A 15,889-nucleotide genomic window follows, 5' to 3' on the forward strand; every position below is an offset into this window, starting at 1 on the left:
TTTTGTTGGACTCTGGGCACTTTACCACTATTGTCCAGCGCTAAAGTGCCAATGCTCTGTACTCTAAACATGTTAACATTGGCTTTTTCATAAATTGCATATTTAATTTACTTGTAATTCCCTAATAAAGTGCACTATATGTGCCTAGGGCTTATATAATAAATGCTACTAGTGGGCCTGCAGCACTGATTGTGCCACCCACTACAGTAGACCTTCAAACATTTCTCAGGCCTGCCACTGCAGAGCCTGTATGTGAAGTTTTTAAATGTCAGTTTGACCTGGCAAGGGTACCCATTTTCCAGGCCCAACCCTTCCTTTTTATTACATATATGTCACCCCTAAGGTAGGCTCTAGTTAGCCTAAGGGCAGGGTGCAGTCTATATTTTAAAAGTTGGACATTAACTTTTATGTTTGATATGTCCTGGTAGTGAAACACTGCTAAATTCATTTTCACTACTCCAAGGCCTATTTCTCCCATAGATTAAAATTGGGGTTACCTTGAAGCATCCTTTACGTGTAACTTTCAATTAGGAAGCAATAGAAATAAGGAACTTGGCATTTGTGGACTCACAATTTAAAATCCCAACTAATGGTGAAGTTGGATTTTAAATTGTAAGTCTGAAAATGCCACTTTTAGAAAGTTAGATTTATTTTACTTTAACTATTCTGTGCCTCTGCCTGTCTCTGACTACAAGTCGCTTCTTTGAAGTCCCCCCCACTTCAAAGGCACATTTGGGTATAAGTACTGAATCACAAACCCCACCATATCAGAAATCTATTGAAACCAAGGACGGACTGTTGTGCTGCCAGGAGGGATTGCCACTCTGCACCTGCATTGCTGTGTTAGCCTACTGCTTGCTGTGTGCTGTGATATAAGAGGGACTGCCAGTTTGCTACTTGCTTTACAGGTGTTGGCCTGCTGCTTCTTGCCTGGAGTGAGAAGGACTGGACCTGTTTTCTACATCCTTGAACCCAAGATTCTCTAAAGGCTTGTTGGCTTGCCCCCTGTTCCTCGCAGGGTCAGGGATATCAAAGACTGCCTGCATCTCTCCTAGTGCTGCTTGACTCTGCCACCTGTGAGCCCTACACTTGCCTGAGGTGCCACTCCAGACTCAGAAGTGGGTCCTGCAGCTGATTTCTGCAAAACCAATGCATTTTTCCCTCAACGTTGACACTTTGCTCCATCAACAGTACTGTTTCAGCGGACCGTGAGTGGGTTGTGTAGTTGACTTACCATCCATCGCGGTTGGCCTGAACTTTTTAATTGCACTGGTTCCCCGCGACCTCAAGTAACCTTTTGACCTCTATTGACTTCTAAGCACTGTTTTCACCTTTAATCTTTAAACATTCATATCTCAACTTCTACATATTGTTTTTTTGTAATTTTGTTTTTGTTTTACTCAGATATATTATCTATTTTTCTAAAGTGATATGGAGTCTTTGTGTGGTGTCTTTCATTGTGTTACTGTAAGTGTTGCACAAATACTTTACACATTGCCTTTTAAGTTAAGCTTGACTGATCTTTGTCAAGCTAAAATAGGGTGAGCACATGTTTATTTAGGATGTGTATCTGATTTACCCTGACTATGATTGTGATCCCTAATTGGATAGAGGGCATATCTCTGCCATCTAGGGACTTCATTTTTAACAATATGCTTTTCACAATAAATATATAAGGCTTAGTGCCTTTGTCATAACACTTTATAATAAACAGATCAGGTCAATAGCCATGATAATTGGCTTACAATCATGACCAAATCGCCCCTTCAGTATTGCGTATAAACTTTGCCACAAGCCAAAAAGTACAATACAAGCAATGTTCTTAGTGGGAGCACACAAATTCGGCCCTATCAAATCCTGTACTTAGAGGAAAAGCTTTTTTCTTTTCATCACATAAGGTTAAGCACCAGTTGCACTGTCAAGACATACCTAAACTCCATGTAGATTAGTGTGGCCATAGGCTCTCGAGTACAAAGCTGCCCTCTGAAATCTATAGTGAATTACTTTGCTCCTGTTTTCTTTGCTACTTTCACAGAAAAACAACTACAATAAACACAGTAAATTATCTACTTATCTAACAATTTAAAAAGCATTACAATGTCAAAGGCATGTCTCTGAAAGGTCAATTTCAGACATACTGAGGCTACCCTCCGTGTCTTGTTAAATAACCAAAGAATGATCACAGCTGTGTAGAGGGCATCCACCTTTTTAACTTCTACCCAATGAAAACTTATAGGGAAATCCAAAGCCCCTGCCCTGGTAGCGCATCTTAAAATAATTTTTAGTTGAATGACATAGGAGATGATTCCTATGTTGGCCTTAAGGATACTCCATTACAATGGCGGCAGAGTATCCTTACTGCTAACATAATGGCCCACTGCCCAATTTAAATGCTGGTGGACCTTAGTTGTAAACACTGGAGGGACCGCTCCATCTCTGCCATGGTTACACCCAATTGACAGCCTGACTAAAGGCCATCGGACATTGACCCTTATTTCCTCCAATCTATTTTAAATGGACAGACATACAGATCAGTCTAATGCCCTCTACCCATGTGAGACAGCTTCCATGGCCAGGAACGTCATTTTTTTTTATTTTGACAAAGAAAATCCCACTTCAAGTTGTTGTTTTTTTAATTAAAAAAATGTAAGTTTGATAGACTACTCCATCATGTTGACGGAGTCATGAATCAAACTTTAAAAAAGCACTGACTGAAACCATCGTGACATCAGTTCCTGCCAATGCTTCAGGAATTACCGCGGGCTTGGCAGTCATTTCTAATTTTGGCAAGCAGGTACTCCGTTAGGGCAACGGAGTAATTTACTCCATTGCCTTGACTGAGTAACCTCCGTCCGCCAAATAATAAATGAGGACCATAATGTCTAGTGACAGCTGCACTCTCAAGCCAGACCAAAAAAGTGCTCGTCTTTGGGTGAACACCTATCTTCTTGAAAAGCTGCCACATTCACAAAACATAGCTTTGGTGTGTCCAGCTTAAAATGAATAATAATTTTTCACCTGCCAAACGAGCCATAGCCTTACACTGGCTCCCAGTTGAGGAACGCATCCAGTTCGAATCGCTATTTAGAATGCAAAGTGTTGCGTGCAATAGATGACGTAGTCGGGGGTATGCCCATCGGTTATGCCACAGTTACAAGCGCTCAAGGGGCCGAGGAATGTAAAGGGTCCACTTCATCCCAATTATGCCTACGTTTACTACCAAACAGGGCCAGAGGCGCCTATTTCCTTGTTTGAATTGAGCAGCATTGCTACGGCACAGACATAAAACGATTTAATGGTTACAGAGTCTCAGAATGTAGAGACGAACGAGGCAACTTTAACTGGTAGAGAAAACGCCATTAAGATACCCAAATATCAAATGACCCAAATAAGGAAATGCTCCTTTTCACTTGGTGCAGCTAATCTCTTGTAAATGGTTTTCTTTGGACTTTTAGGGAACAAAAATTAGACCACATTTAGGCGTAAACCTAAACCGTATCTTTCCTGTTCAAGTAGGTTTTTAATCAAATATCTTACTACAGCTTATTTACATCTCACGAATTTATCCAGGAGTAGGAAGAAGGCTTTCCAAAAAACATGAAATTAATTAAAACAACCGAACACAAAGCAACAAACAATTTGCAGCCATAAACAGTTGCAATTACTTCCATACAAGTCAAATGTTCCCATCATACTTAACTATCCTTCGTTTGGGACGTCTGCTTATTTTAGGAATCTGATTATTCTGGTAATACAGGATCTAAAAATGATTAAATTAGTGAACTTTAACAATTCCATTAGCTATACTGCTTTGTTTGGGTGTAAGGATGCATCACTGTAAAGCCTGAGGGTTGTGCAAATCGTCCCTTTCATACATCATTTGATTTCCATTGTTTTACATAACAGAGCTGTCACAGTTCCAGAATGAATTGCCAAAAACAGGTACCAACGAAACCTGTGCCCATTTATGGAATATATACTTTTCTGGCCAATCCTCTTTCCATTCGTTTTTATCGATGCAGGTGAAGAGTCCAATTATTAATAATGCTTCACATACAAATGTCCCATTTCGTCAGTTTAAGAACTTTGATTCATTTAACAATACCACAGCTGTGAATGTGTTAATTAATACATCATATTTAATCAATTCATTCATTTACTGGTCATTGGAGGCTAGTGTACAGAACCTTGCAAAAACTCACTTTAAAATAAACCGGCCTCTACTCTTTATTTAAAAATGAATTATGTGTGCAAAAAAGCTAACCCGAACACGGTTCCTTTATTTAACTGCTCGATTCAGCTGCGAACATGTGTGTCCTGTTGTGGTGCCTTGAAGAGACCTTTGAGGAATTAAAGTCGATATTACTGGAGCAGACAGGGCTTTGCCCTGGTTTGATCACCAGGTAGTTGGTCTCTGGTATATCACGGGTAGGTGCACTTTAGAGTGCAGTCTCTTTGTCAGACTTGTAAAGTTGTGCAAAGCCTTTGATTCAGTCGACCAGGCCTGCCAATGGGCCGGGCAACCTCGCTTCACTCTAACATCTGGGCAAACGTCCATTAGGGATTGGCAGATTCATTAACACATCTAATAAGTACTGATAACCGCCTGCAGAAGGGATGTGTGCTCCAACCTCTCTACTAGTGTTGAACTTCACATAGCTAGGCTCCCAATAGATTTTGTCTCAGGTAAATGGATTCTCTCCGAAAGAACTAAGAGCAAAGAAGGTGTATTAACACTCTCCTACAAGGATTTGCCATAAATTCTGTGGAAACGTTCTCATACATTTTTCTTACGACCGTTAACCAAGGAACTAATCGACTTCAATTGCTCAGGAAATATTGCCATGCTTCATGAATTTCAGTTTTGCTTGCTAGACAGGTGAGACTTATATCTTACTTACAAAATTCAGTTCTTAGCAGTGTTATCTGTCAGTGTTCTTTTTGGGTAAAAACGCAGATCATTAAAGCGCTTACAATAGCTGTCAATTCGTGGTCTGAAAAACATTTAAGTGCTACACATGTTCGGTCTACTGGTGAATGTTCCCGAGACAGTACATAGCATGCATGCTATCTTGATACGTTAACTAGGTCATATTTTTGAACCCTTAGCTGATGCGATTCCCCACCCCTAGGCGTCGCCCGCACAACCTTTTTTCCACAAACCGTATCAAGCCCATATTTGCAGCCAGTTTTTGCAAAGTTCCTGGGGATACTAAAGCTACCCAGGGTGTGTGTCTTTCCCTAGAGACGACTGGAAAAATAGACAAATATAACTTGTTTGGGTGTTTCGGGAAAAATGGGAAAAAATAGTATTTTTTGAATTTAGCAAGGGATCATTTATTTAGATCTCCGGATGTTTTCACAAAGAAACTACGGGTCTTTTTTATGGTTAGCTTCACTCTTGAACCACACGAGGCATTTCTGGAGCATTGCGTGGGTGTTCCCACATGACTCTCACGGTTTTTGATGTATTTGCTGATTTACATAACAAAGAGAAATATCTTTATTTCTTCTTCTTTCTGTGTGTGTTGCACTCTGCAGCACAAGTACACAGAGAAATATGGCTGTCAGAATTCTTTCTGTTCAGGTGTCCCTTCCTGCACAAAACAACCATGGTGCAAGGGTGTCTGCATTGGCCCTATGCAGCCCATTGTGCACCATCACTGGGAAAACAGCAGGAATTTAAGGTATTGCCTTAAATACGCTGCATTCCTGCCCTTTACCTGTAGTGCATTTCAGCAAGGTGACTTGCTGTGCTGTGATGAGCTACTATCTCATAAATAGACCCCTAATTGCTGAAATAAAACATAAAGAAAATAAGTAGAGAAAATTGCACTTGCTGAAAACGTTGTCATCTGTGATTTTAGGTCACAATGGCCAGTTTGCAAAAACAATATAATGTTACGTCCATCGGATCCTTTTGGTCATAAAGATATATAGCATTTTTAGTTTTTTCCAAAAACACTTGATACCCAGCTCCAGCAACTAAGCTGTAGTTTATAATGATTTTTCTTTGAGTGCTTACTAGACAGCACTTCATATGGTAAAGTGTAGTGTATAAAAATGGGCATGTAGAAAACCTATGTATTTCTGAAATGTGTGCAAGAGAATCAGTTTAGGATCAATGGCTATTTGTACACCATTGAATTTGGGGTTATCCATACTATAATTTGATTCATAGGGCATGTTTACAAATGTGTGCTTTCAAGCCACTGGCTTACATTTTAAAGCTAAATTACAGAGAAATGATAATAACAACTATTCTGCTATTCTGTATTCCCACAAGTCACCAGATAAAAACCATATCCCTACTTTTGGGGCTGGGTCCAGCTCCTATAACAGAAAATACGACAAAATGAACCTAAAACTATCACATTTCTACTGGCAAAATCAATGTGTTTTTTACACTTTGGCCAGCTATGAAATTTGTGCCCTAGGTCAACCTTCACCAACCCCGAATATTTCTGTCAACTAAACACCCAGAAGAGTCCAGGGTAGTGTGACATGTGGATTCCATTATGTTTTCCTACCAATGTGGCCGTGCAATCCTCAAAGGTTGGGAAACATATGCAGTTTACTCACATTTCTGTGACAGAAAAATCTGGAAGCTGCAGGATCCATAAAAAGCTTACCATTCAACGCTCCCACACTTCTTCCAATAAAAAGAAATGGCATCCCACCTGTGTGGTTTGGCCAAGCACCCACAACACAAAGCACCCCAAAAGAGTAAGTGTAGATATCAAATAATCTGTGAGATAACTGATCTGGTTAGTCAATGTGGGTAGCAGCAGAATTAGGGCCCAGAAAAACCTGCAAAATCCAGACGTTTCTGAAAACTAGGCACATTACTGTTATAGACGTTTCTGGAATTGTGGTGCCATGCCCTGGCATTAGGCCATGCCCCTATCCCTGCAGGGGAAAATAATGGGTTTGCTCTGATTTGCCCCTCAAATGGGGTAGAAAGACTACTAGACATCAGGGATTTCAAAATGGAACCAAAACAGACAAGGGTAGCCCACGTTGGCATGTGTCGTACCTCCAAACCAGAAGGAGCAATAGAAACTTTCTGTCACCCATGTGCAGATAGGAGGCTTGTCCTGATTGGGGTTTTGCCCCAAATCTGTCTTTCTGTGGGTAGAAAGCTCACTAGATACCAGGGGACAAATTGTCCAAAAAAAGAAGGGGTGAGAGGGTGCTTGTATAGACAGTGATCTGTGCCCCCATCCCTGGCCAAAAACCTATCTGCCCCACCAGGTGTTTACTGGGGGTTTATCATAGTTTTTCAATATAGAGGGCAAAAAGACCACAAGACATTAAGGTTGCCCTGACATTGGGCCTATCTCTCACCCTTTAAGCCCCAACAATCTGTCTGCCTGCCTAGGGTGCACAGCATCTCAATGGCCATGGAAAGCAAGAGGAAATGTGGATTCTTTTGGGTGTAGTTTTGATATACATACTGACAGAGTTGGGGTAAATCTAAATTTCCTCTCACTTGCCATGCTGAATGGCTGCACTATTCAGACACTTGCTCGGCCAACACCCAGGAAAACCAGTTAAATAACTCAAACCTGGGGAGAGCCAATGGAGTCTAGGGTGGTGTGTTTTGTGTGCATCCCACAATATTTTACTACCCCAACAGCCCTTCAAACCTCAAATGTTGGGTCCAACACATATTTTCTTTACATTTCAGTGAGACAAAGTTCCAAAATCTTTGAGGATCCACACATTTCCTACTATCCAGCATTACCACAATCCTACTGATAAAACAACACTCACACACTTATGTGCCTCCACATTGTGCCTGCCACACAACAGGCCTCAAAATGTTAAGTGAAGCCATCAAAATTGCAGTAGCTTCAGTATTTGGGTTCGGGGCTTGGACACCACGCAGACAAACCTACCTAACAAATGAAAGCACAGACAATAGCAGCCCTGTGAGATCTCTCATTGGCCCTAGCATGATACACTCCTGGCATGGGCTCTAGGCCCAGCCACACAAGTGGGGTAGTATTTTGATCATGACATGTGTTAGAATACTGCCAACTGAGCAGGAGAGAATGTTGTAGTGCCCCCTTTCAGGAAAGGAGTGTGGTCCTATGTCAGGGTGGGCCACCTCCACCTCTTTCTTTTTTCACAAAAACAATTTATCTGGTGTCCATGGGCTTTCTAACACATTGGGGCAGATTGGGGTGAGCCCCCATTCTGCCTCTGGGGGCTCAGAAAGACTGACTGAAAGACATCTGTGGAGGGAGCACTGGCCCTTGCCAAAAGGCCTGTTCTTCCCCTTTAAATTTAGACACTTGTTTCTAGTGGGGTGGATCCCTGCTTGGGTATTGCCCTCAGACGGTGATACCAAAGCAGAGATCCACTAGAGAGAGACATCATAGAAAATGGGACATTCTCACATGTTGATCCATGCTTAGGGGGAAGAGGTATGGCCCATGGCACAGATCAATAGAGAAAGTAGACCTTTCCATTAGTGCAGTCTTCATTCACTCTTGTTGTGACATTAGATTACTATGCGTATTTGTTTCCTACGTCTGGAAATTTATTTTTTTAAAGAAAATGCTTCCAGCATTTTCACCAGATGAATTTTCTATTCAGGTACAGAGGACAACCCGTTGACATCCTCAGCAGTATGAAGATAGTGCAGAGGACATCATCAGGTCATCCTCCATACTTAAACGCTTAAAAATGATTAATTGAATTTTGAGAAGCCAGATACAGTTAAATGTTTATGTATAATTCTTGTTCTCCCTAAAATTAAGTTTTGATCCTGATAATCAAATGTTAAAATCCTTTTTAGTTACGGTCAATGGAGTCACTGGTGAACTAGTTGACACATGCATTTCATAAGAAACAGCTACTCTCCCCTGGGTGTTTACCTTTCAGAAATGTATAGGTTTGGTAATATTTTCGGGGTAGAGGCTAAGCAAGGGCCCAAGTTCTGCAGCTACCCACATTGAATTTCTGCAGCTTCCAGCATTGTTAAAAAATACTGATCTTGCAGGGTGTAATGTGATATTTTTAGGTCACATTTCGGGGAGTTTTATCTCAAAGGTGCTAGACCGAGCCTCTCAATTACTTCTGTGATCTGTAATGCCTATTATCATCTTATTTCTATTTCCCACTGCTTTGGAAATAAACCTCAATGCTGATACTCCTTTACATTCCAAGGTCTCTAGGACTGTTTAACGCATCATCAGTTTTGTTACCAAAAGCTCCAAAGAGGCCAAAGCAGAAATCTGTGTCTGCAGATGTAGCTTCATCACTAGTGTAGGCTCACTTGGTAAAATGTTTTACCTTCAAACCCTTTTTTGGTTCTGAGAATGTATCAGCAGCCAGATACCTTCTTAAAAGGATTCAACTGAGGCCTTTTTTATTGCCTCATGGAGAACACAGCATGACAGACCTGAATTTCTTGCCTTTGAGGGTCCACCCTTCCTGGAGAAACCTCAGTATCTTGTTCCAGTCCTCTGGAGGTATAAACATGATTCAGTCCCAAATTTCAGAAGCTCCTGGGCAAGTTCCCCCTGGTCACTCGTGGACCCTCAGTTTCTCAGGACAAACTTGTAAGCTCCAGGGCACTATCCAGCCATGGACCTTGCAGGCCCTCACAAGATAAAACAAGTCCACTGTGGTGAACTAGGTCCTGGAAGTAAGGAGCCTCTCTGTTTTTAATGTTCTAGTACCAGGTAACAGAAGGCTGACCTAGACATCCTTGGAAACTGAACCCATGGTCTAGGTGCCAGCAAGAGTCAGGAATCTTTGGGTATTCTTTCTTATAGAATTCAGGCAGAATCTTCTTCCTTCAAGATTTTGTTCTTCCCAGAGACAGAACTGTTCTGAGTAAGTGTGATGAGGTGTTAATCAATCTTGTCTTGTGTACTAGCCAGTGATTGGAGAATTTTTGACAGTCAAACCTGGCTACCATCTTACCGAATTAAAATCTCCTTTTTTGGCACTTGTGCTATCAGTTCACTGCAACCTTCCCAGAATCCCTCTACCAAATGGCCTTCTCCCAGCTGCTGGAAATAAGTCCCATCTTCTAGCCATTCTCCTATGATAATGAGGCGTTCTCCCATCTGCCAGTTCTAGAACTGGTTCTAACTAGACCTAGGCGAAATTTGAATCATGCAGAGAAATCAGAGTATTTTCAGGTTAATCTTTTGATGCAAAATTACTGCAAAGTATGTGATTACACCTGTTTTCATGAATATTATGAGTAATTTGGCAAATAAATCTTAGTGTAGCACTACAGGAACAACAAATTTGGGGACTGATTTAGAACTTGAGGGACAGGTTACTCCATAACAATGGTGACGGATTTCCCGTCCGCCAACATCTAAATCCTATTATATTCTATGGGATTTAGGTTGTGACGGGTGGTTTATCCATCACCGTTGTGATGAAGTAACTCATCCCCAACTTCGAAATCTGGCCAATAGTGAGCACAAGAAACTGCTGGACGCTGCTGTTCATATTCTGTTACATTCAGGTATATTTTCTTAGCACAAAATTGACTAGGAAAATAACACTAGATAATGGGTTACAGTCCTCATTTAATTCCACGTAATCTGGCATAATTGTGCAATAATTTCACTCCAGCAAATTACCCGGGTTACAGAAATCAAAAGAATCAATGGTTGCAAATCTTGACAACCCTGTTTGGGAATTCCTCTTCGTAAAAAGCTGCAAATGTTGTTCTTTTGGTTGCCCACTCTTCCTTTCATGATCCCAGGTGGCCAATCCCTTCTAAGTAGCCACTGTTAACTTCACTCATGCCTTTCTGCTGCCATGAGCCAAGCCATTGTCTTTCAGGAGGATGGTCTCAACTTTTGAAATATCTAGTGACACACAATTTGTCCTTAATCATTCAGCGCCATTAGTTATGCCAGCTAAAGCTGAAATCAAGTTAAACTGCTGCTGATTTCCAAGAATGTTTACTCTTTCTGCTTTTTCTTAAATGGTGTTCTTTCACCACATTTGTTACTGTAAATGTTACCAAAATCACAAATTCCATAGTGGAATCTTTTTTATTTTGAAGTACTACCATCTTCTTGGATCAAAGAAATAAAACACTATTCTGCCTCAAAGATTTAACTTTGTATTTATTTTGTCTACACCTCTTTTGTCACTCTTTTGAATCCCTTGCATTTCACAATGATTTTGTTCCTTGCTGTTTGCATATATACATGCACAAATACTTTCATGCAGTTCCCCTCTGGATCATTGCTTCCTTTAATGAGGTAATAGCTGAAGTGATTGGTCTGTCTTGGTTGCCAAATTCTAAAACAACCATCATAGGAGGTTTAGGGGTATATTTACTATTTATCATGCAGTGCTGCACTGCATAGCATTATGTGAAAAATGGTTGTGCTGCATTTCGTTTTTTCTTGCTTCGCGGTTGTGCCGGATTTACTATTTATTTACACAAAATAGTGCCAGACAAACCCACAGAAGACCGAGAACTACCTGTAGCCGATTTGCCCAAGATGCATTGCCGTTCAGCTTGACTTTGGCTTAGCTTCCGCTACGTTCTTTTCCACAGCATTAAATAATGTTCAGCAGGACTTCCAAGCGACGGTATCTGGCCGTATGGATCTCTCTTCAGCAATAGCTTGCACCTTTGTCCTGCTGGAGGATTCCAACTTCCAAAAAGTAGACTGTCTGTAGGTAATAACTTTTACCTGGCTCAATGGAGACAGGCTCCCTGTTAGAAATGGCAGAGGTATACACCCTTGTCCAAATAGGTACCGCAATCCTAGTCAGGGTAAGCCACACACAATCCAAATGATCCTGTGCCCACCCTCTGGTAGCTTGACACTGAGCAGTCAGGCATAACTTCAAAGGTAATGTGTAAAGAATGTGTGCAATAAATCATACAGTAACAGAGTGAAAACACTCTAAAATACACCACACAGGATTAGAAAAATACAAGATATTTATCTGGTTAAATTAAGGTCAAAACGATAAAGATTCAATAAGTACAATTTGAAATATCACTTTTGCAAGATCAAAAAGTGTCTTAAATCTTAGAAATCGACAGTTGTTTCTTGGATTCACAAAGTACCTGGTTTGCGTAAAAAATTACACGCGTGGAGGACCCAATTTCCCGGCTTCCCTGGCCCCGGCTGGAGACTGTAATTGACGCGCTCCCTCGCGGGACGCGTCTCTGGAAACCTCTTGCTCTTGCTGCCCGGGGAGGACTCCATTTCCTGGCTTCCCTGGCCCTGGCTGTACACTGTAATTGACACGCTCCCCCGCGGGACGCGTCTCTGGAAACCTCTTGCTCTTGCTGCCCGGGGAGGACTCCATTTTCCGGCTTCCCTGGCCCCGGCTGGAGACTGTAATTGACGCACTCCCTCGCGGGACGCGTCTCTGGAAATCTCTTGTTCTTGCTGCCCGGGGAGGACTCCATTTCCCAGCTTCCCTGGGCCCGGCTGGAGACTGTAATTGACGCGCTACCTTGCGGGAAGCGTCTCTGGAAACCTCTTGCTCTTGCTGCCCAGGAGGACTCTATTTCCCAGCTTCCCTGGCCCGGCTGGATACTGTAATTGACGCGCTCCCTCGCGGGACGCGGGACATGTGCGGAACGCACCCGGGCGCATGCCCGGGCAAAGACCGGGCCAAGACGGGCCCGTCTTCGCCCGTCATCTCCCGATCGAGGCCGGGCAGGGCTATTTTCTTGGAAGAAGGTTCAAGCATCCAGTAAGAGCCTGTGGCATTTTCTTTTCTTCTCTTCCTATTTTGGCTGTTAACTATTATTACTTTTCCTCTTATTATGGGGAAAAGAAAGGCTGCAGATCCACCTGTGCTATTGAATGATGAAAAAAAACTGAAAACTCGCCCCAGGATACCAGCAATGGGTAGGGATTGTGACCCTAAAGAATTAGACGAGATTGACATATTACTCGAGGAAGTCGAGGCCCTTTTGAAAGGCGATTCAGATCTAAATACTAATGGAAGTCTGCCTACGAAGAGGGACCCGACCCAAGCAAGGAAGATACCGGAGTTTTTTTGTAGGAAGAGGAGAGGTAGAAAAGTAGACTCAGTTATTAAGGGTGATGGTGATCCCAGCCCCATTATTCTACTACCCTACCAAGGAACCTTGTATAGTGCTCCCAACTCCCCCCTCTGACAGGGGGTAATACTTGCAGAAGATGTAGAAGATGTAACAATTGTAGCTCTACCCCTTAGCCCCAAAATAAGGGTGATTCCAAATATAATATGTTCTAATCGGTATGGTCCCCTGGCTGAGGGCAGTGATATTACCATGGATCAGGTACACCCTTCGACCAATTCTGCTACTGAAGATGCTATTTTGTCTAATGATTCCATACTGGATTGTCCCCTCTTATCTAATGGTTTAGAGCCTCCTCCTGTTTGCGAAGTAAATTTGGCCCTTATTTTACAGAGGGTCGATGAAGTTAAGTGTCTGGTACTGCAATTAGCCAAACTGGTGAAGGGTAAAATGGCACACCAGTGTGGCTGCAGTAGCCTACAGGATGAGGTGGTGGGAAAGGGGGCGTCAAGTCTGTTATGATTAAGTCAACTACTCCTACTAATACCATTCTTGGGGGACCTGCACATTTTTCCCAGAGTGTGGGTTTGCCTCTGTTTCGTTCGGAGGATTATCAAACAAACCCTGCTAATTTTTCCACAAATAAGAGATGGGGACTTAATACCACATCTAACAGGAACCTTATGGTGAGTTCTGCCTGTAAATCTATCCAGTCTAATGTCACTCTGGACAGGCAAAGTGCAAGGGGGTGTAAAGCCATTGTTGATCATGTAGTTAAGGGGGCTGATGCTTCCACTACTTATACTTCTGTAAATAGGCTATTAGAATCTACTACCATCATTAACTCTCCCCTTGGTAATGATTTAGGTGGCCCAACACCTCTGATTAAAAAATTAGGTGGCAATAATATTATCTTCATGACCAATGTTCCTAAGTTGTCATCAGGTTTAGTTGCAAACCAGGAGTCTTGGATTAACAAGGTCATTAATGGTTATGTTTTCAACGGAATTGCCTTTCAGTCATTCGCTCGGATATTTCCGAAGCAAAGAGATTCAGTCCCCAGGGGTCCAATTGCGATATAATTTCCATCCAGTTTTTTGACAAAGTATTGGTGGATCAACTTACAGCTTTTGATTTGCTTACCCGCCAATCCAGGGGGCTGAATAGGGGAGGGATTACTCTTGCACTAAAACCCAATGATGCCTTCCAATCTGCCACCCACGGATGTATGGGCCATCGACAAAGAAGGGCTCTCACAGTGGCAGTGGGAAATTTGCGGCCTGATCATGTATGACTAACCACTGCACAAGAAGTATCAAATAGGGCCTTTTCCGCGGCTATTCACATGGATGGACCTACTGGAATTATCAAGGAGGAGATCGCAAAGATTGAAGTTAGCCCCCAGATTTATGGATTTGAGCCAGATAATTCTGGCTTATAACTAATGTCTTGGAATGTAGCTGGCCTCGTGAGGAAATTGGATGATCCAGATTGGATTGCATATATGAATACTCAAGATATCTGCCTATTTCAGGAGACATGGGCAGAGGACCCTATTAATATCGATGGCTTCCTTACATTTAATATTCCTGCTCAATTATCGGAGAAGGCGGTAGGCCGTGCAAAAGGAGGGCTTTTAATCCTTTTAAATAAGAAACTGCAATGTGACTATAAGATTTTAGATATTGACTGTTTTGATTTAATGGGGATACAAATCTCGTTCCAACAAAATTTTAATATTATTATTATTAATGTTTATTCCAGATCAGTTCCTCGAGGTTCTGAGTCTCAGATTTTAGTATTACTATCTGATTATTTAGACACCTTACAACCCTCGTCTACCCTGATTATAGTGGGTGATTTGAATTGTACCTTTGAACCTTCTGATATGCTTAGTGGGTTAACGGCCGAGGAGGAGTAAATATGGGGTATTCCCCAGATAACTAGTCATCGATCATGTCCACTTTCTCGATTGGCTGTGCAGTCTTTATGTCTAAAGTATGGTCTCAGAGCCTGTAATGGTCGTATGCCCTATGACATGAATACTGCCCACACATTTAAGCGTGATAGGTCGACAAGTGTAATCAACTATTTTCTGGTGGATGTGAGATTGTGGCCCCTTTTGAGGGATATGAGGGTGGACTCGTGATGTGAAAGCGATCATTTTCCCTTGCTTCTTACTTTCTTAGGTGGTGCTTTTAGGAGGATTTGTAATAATTTATGCACAATAGTCCCTTCACCTAATTTGAACAGTAGCTCTAAGAAGGTAGGGTGGCCAAAGGTGATGTCCAATCCCTATTTGTTATGTGGGATTTACCAACTGTTTATTGATAACCTGGCAGTTTATGAAGATTCAAATCCAAATGATATCCCTCTTCTTGGTCTGCATGACACTGTGATTACAAAAATGCAAAGCTTCTTTTATAAGAAAAACTGGGGCTAGATAGCGTGGTGCTGACCTGGTAAGCAATGGATGGTTTGATGAAGCTTGTTCCAGGGCAAAGTTTGGGTTAAAAAAAGCTATCTTGTCTGGATCTTTGGGGGAGGTACAACAGGCTAGACGTGTTTATAAGGAAACTACCCAAGGAGCGAAAAAAACCTGGGAAGATTGTATTTGGAAGGATATAGTGGATGTCTCAAATTCAAACAATAACACATTATTTTGGGAATTGTTGTCCAGATGCCAAAGAGGGGGCAGGAACACAATCAAGAACCATATTCATCCGGAAAGTTGGGTGGACCACTTTTCCCATCTTTATGAAGAGGCTGGCACTCAGCTGGCAACTAATACTAATGATACAAAACAGGGCTTTTTGCCTACATTAGATGTGAACCTTGCCTCTGATTCTTCAGAAGAGGGTTTCC

The sequence above is a fragment of the Pleurodeles waltl genome, chromosome 2_1 (genome assembly GCF_031143425.1).
Source record: "Pleurodeles waltl isolate 20211129_DDA chromosome 2_1, aPleWal1.hap1.20221129, whole genome shotgun sequence".
Taxonomy (NCBI): domain Eukaryota; kingdom Metazoa; phylum Chordata; class Amphibia; order Caudata; family Salamandridae; genus Pleurodeles; species Pleurodeles waltl.